Genomic DNA, 4,738 nt, shown 5'->3' on the forward strand with positions numbered 1-4,738 from the left:
AGGAGGGGGATAGCACATGTAGTAATACATAGAAAATGTGCAGTCCCCAAAGTGTGCACCAAACTTGTCATGTTGGTGGTTCTGTTGAAACAAAACTATAATTGTGATGTAGCTTTTTCAATCCCAGATTGACATCGGGGGAAATCAACAAACATACACAACTTCCCACTAATCCTGAATTGATCATATGGTGGGAATAGTAACAGCACATATCGTGTTACAGAAGTTTTATAGCCAGCAAGAGTGGCTCATATCCCTTTCTCACAAGTAATGAGTGGTGCAGCACTGTCTGTTTCTTTCCTGAGAAATGTTCACCTTGCATGCTGATGTACATGTACATAAAAGTATATAGTTACTGTATACGCTATAATTTTCGCGAATTGCCGCTGTCACACATTTTCGCGAGTGGTTAAATTCGCGATTGGGGGACCGGAGAAAATATGAAGTGGCAAAGAAAGTGTGAATTTCAACTCACTAGCAAATAAGAATGATACTAGTTATAGTATACACTGCATGAAAAAAAAAAACTTACCAAACTCTGCGAACTAGTAAGTCAGAATTCAACATTTTTGAAGTGGTTAAGTCCATCATGCTAGATTTCTGACGAGTGGTCCCCTTGCGAAAATGGATTGGCTTTCTACAGTATTCGAAAGTAGACGTGGACGTGCTATTATGTACGTAAACAAGCTTAGCCAGTATGGTCTGTTCGGTAAGCCGTGACATGGTGATACTGGTACTGAAATGTTCGTATCATCAAGGCAAGGGATTCATTTTGGAAGGTGATATTTTCACGTGTTGTTAATTTCGGGAATAGCTCCTGACTCGCGAAATTCGCGAAAATAAAACCCCCGTGAAATATATAGCGTATACAGTAAATGAACTTAAATCTTGAGTCTTGGTGTATACAAAGGTCATGAGATGTCTGAATCTTGTGAGTGAATCGCACAAATTGTCAAATACGTAAAGTGTAAGCAATCATTAAATGAATCTGGTAGATAATCTACACTCCCTAGGAATTTACTTCAATCAGGAAAGTTTGAGATTCTTTCTTTTTTTTCAATTATTTGTTATGAATTAATAGATAAAATGAGCCTGTTCTGATGCTAGAAGTTCATAGAGTTATTCAACTTTCAAAGTAAAAAGTAAAAAAATCAAATTTGTGAAAGTAATCAAATATAGAGACTTTGGTATTGAAAATAAAGTGTAAATATTTATGAAACAGGATGTGTGGAATGATGCATGGTTTGTGAACTTCTTTCAAGAAAAAAAAGTGTTAAGAATTGGAGATCATGAATACCTATGTAATATACATGTTTTCTCAAAGAAAATTACTCAGTGTCGCAAAACTGATTTTGCTTATGTAGGACCCAAGATACGACCGTTTGTCCCTGATAGTGATTTTTTTTTTCATTCTGGCAAGGATTTTGTAGGCTTTGCTTCTTTTTTTTTGTGGGTAAGAGGTATTATAGAGGGACAAAAAACAACAACAACAATGCACAAAACACACACACACACACACACACACACACACACACACACACACTGAATAAGACAATGCGTACACCACTGAGTACATGCATTAGGTACTGTAGTAAACATGGAGTAAGATTCAAGTCAAAGGCCATGTCCTTGCATGAGGCTGTGACCTGGATTTTCATTTCTGTTGTGAACATCAACAGGAAGTCACCTCACAATGTCATCCGCTCAAACTTGGCAAAAGGCTGGTTTTTGCATCAATTTCCTTTCCCTCAGCTTGTCAGCTGTGCCATGACAGCCAGGATCCAATATACTTTACAATTCCACACCATGTACTACAAATTGACTATAAGAGATCCATGTAAAGTGAAATCAGACAAACAAAGCAGTAGACATCTCGTAAAGTCTGAAAGAAAGTTGGGAAAGTTCAAATTCCCACAGGTCTTTATATATAATTTGTGATACTGGGCCTCATTTCATTTCTTAAAAAATGATACAATAGCAACTCTTACTGGAATGCAATTGACAGAAATGACAAAAATCCAGCTTCCTGATTGGCTGTTGCTATTGGAAGTTGCTATATCAACAAGAATTGCTATCCTAACATCTTTTATGAAATGGACCCTGGTTTTTGTTGGTTGCAAACACTTAGAAATAGCCGAGGTCAGACTTTGGTGACTTCTCTAACATTATCTGTATTGGAGCTTATTTTATTTGTCATATTAACCAATTTACATGTGGTATGGAATCGTTTATAAGGCACCAAGTCCAAGAACCTGCATGTGTCTTTTTGTAAGTGGCTGTGTATGTATACATGTATGTGATGGGGAGTTTGTATGTGATATGAGTGGTGCGTGTTCATAAGAGTGAGATGTGTGTGCCGACACGAAATCTTCGTCTGTATAGTGCGCGTTATATACAGGTATATGACGTGTAAAATTGCCCTGAGGAATCTTTGTTTTATACAATTAACTTCTTGAACAACATCTGCCATTCTACAGAATTTGAAGTAGTGGTCTGCGTGCATTTTCAGGAACCCAAAATTATGGAGTCGCCTTCCTGCCAACTTGGGTTTCAGTGTCTAATTTTTAAGAAATCCATTAGACCATCATTTAAAAAAAAATACTAATTTCGATTGTATATCTGATGTCACAAATGACTTATGTGCAATCATTTCGTTCGTGCATACAGGATGTGGGATCTTACGCACGTGTGTTCCACAGTTTTGTTGTTTAATACTCTCCCAGCACTTAACGCCGAATAATTGAGAGTCGCTGTTACAATATAAATGGATGCTATGTAATGTTCTGTACTTTCAACTCACACACGACGTCAGCGGGCACCTGATGTGATACTGTAGCCCACATGTATTTCCTGGCTCATAATATGATCATCGCCTACCTTGACAAAAAAAAAAGTATTTGGGTTGAGAAAGGTGAAAATTTTTATTCACACAGATTCACACTCGCACCCCTTAGACTGCATTGTTGTGGCTGCCATAAAGACGTTAACAATACAACTTTTCCTTTAACATTCATATGTAAATCATGAAACATTCAATACAAACAACCTTTGCCGACCTACACAATAGATTCAATTAAATCCAAAAAAAGGTGCCACATAGAGACATGGAATAAAAGAGAAATGAAATTTGAGCCAAGAATGCCGTAAATGAAATACATTGCATTGTTTATTTCGTGTTAATGACTTTACATGATTAGTTGATTACTTATACATTTCATATCAAAGACCTATACACAAATCATACCAAGGTATATATTCACGTACCTGATTGCCCTACGAGAATATAATTAAAGGACAAGTTCACTTTCAGAGACATATGGATTGAGTGAATGCAGCAATATTGATATGAGGAAAATCGGGCAATCCGTTTAAAAGTTATGAATTTTCAAACTTTCTGCTTAGTCCCTGCTGGATGAGCAGACTACTACAGCTTGTGATGTCACATGTGTACAACGATGTAAGGAAAGTATAAAGAAAATTCAAGATATTTTCACTTTTCTCGTATAATAAAAGAACGCTTGACTTCCCTCTTTCAGAAGGCAAGGGGAATAATATCGTCCTTAACATATACCTCAGTGACAAGTCGAGAAAATGTGCACCTTTTCAAAAAAGTACAATTTTGTGAAATTTTCTTTATATTTTCTTTATATCGTTGTACGCATATGACATCATACACTGTAGTAGTCTTCTCATCCAGCAGTGATACGCAGATACTTTAAAAAGTCATAACTTTTGAACGGATTGTCCGATTTCCCCCAAACTTTCACTGATGTGCTCTACAAATACTGCTGCATTCACTCACTCCACATGTTTATGAAGGTGGACTTGTCCTTTAAAGGCACTTAAAATTTTTGCAGCCATGTATATAATCTCTGGTCTCCGTCATATTCCGTAACTTGAGGCATACAGCGGCCTTTTCAAGAGACTCTTATTTTTTTATATCATTCTCATTTCAAAATCTGCAATATCAGAGTCATCGTTCATAGTAGAGTAACTCGTAATGCGTATGAAGTATTAATGTAATGGAATGGAAATTTATTTCAAAAAAAAAAAAAAAAACGTGGAATGAACAAATCAGAAAGAAGTATATAGAACGATACATTTCTCTAGGTTTGACTATGTGTAATAAATTGAACACTGCACCCCAGACTTTCAACCAACAATCACAACAAAAATCGAAAAAAAATGCCTTGTACGATACCTATCACAATCATCCTATCATATGAGAAAAGAAAAAAAGAAGATGAACTGAAATACTTAGAACTGCGAGTGTTTGTGTGTGTGTTTATGTTTGTGAGAATTTTCATAAAATTAACTTCTTAGCACCTGCCATTACCAATGGCTAAAATACAAAAATACAATAATTATATGATTAAATGTACATGGACGCTTTGTCACATTGCCTGAATGGACAAATGCGGGGGGGGGGGGGGGGGGGGCAATGAAGTGGGTTCACGTGAAAACTGTTTTTAGCCCGCCCTTTTTTTTTCTCTCTGCAGAAACCACGGTTTGCTTGAGGCTTGAAAAACAAAAACACACACACACACACACAAAAAGACGAAGAAAGAAAAAACGACCAAACAAGCAAACAAACAAAGACCGGGTTCTGACGACCTATCACCGAATTTGATGTCCGGTTTCTAGCTTTAAGCAGATGGAGGGTCGTAGACGTAAGTGTGGCACTGATTCGAAATCACTGAATTCAATGTCCATGATGATAATCAATCCGTCTCTAGCT

This window comes from Diadema antillarum, unplaced genomic scaffold, assembly GCF_040938485.1.
Source record: "Diadema antillarum isolate AM-2024a unplaced genomic scaffold, OU_Dant_1.0 scf00000012, whole genome shotgun sequence".
NCBI lineage: Eukaryota > Metazoa > Echinodermata > Echinoidea > Diadematoida > Diadematidae > Diadema > Diadema antillarum.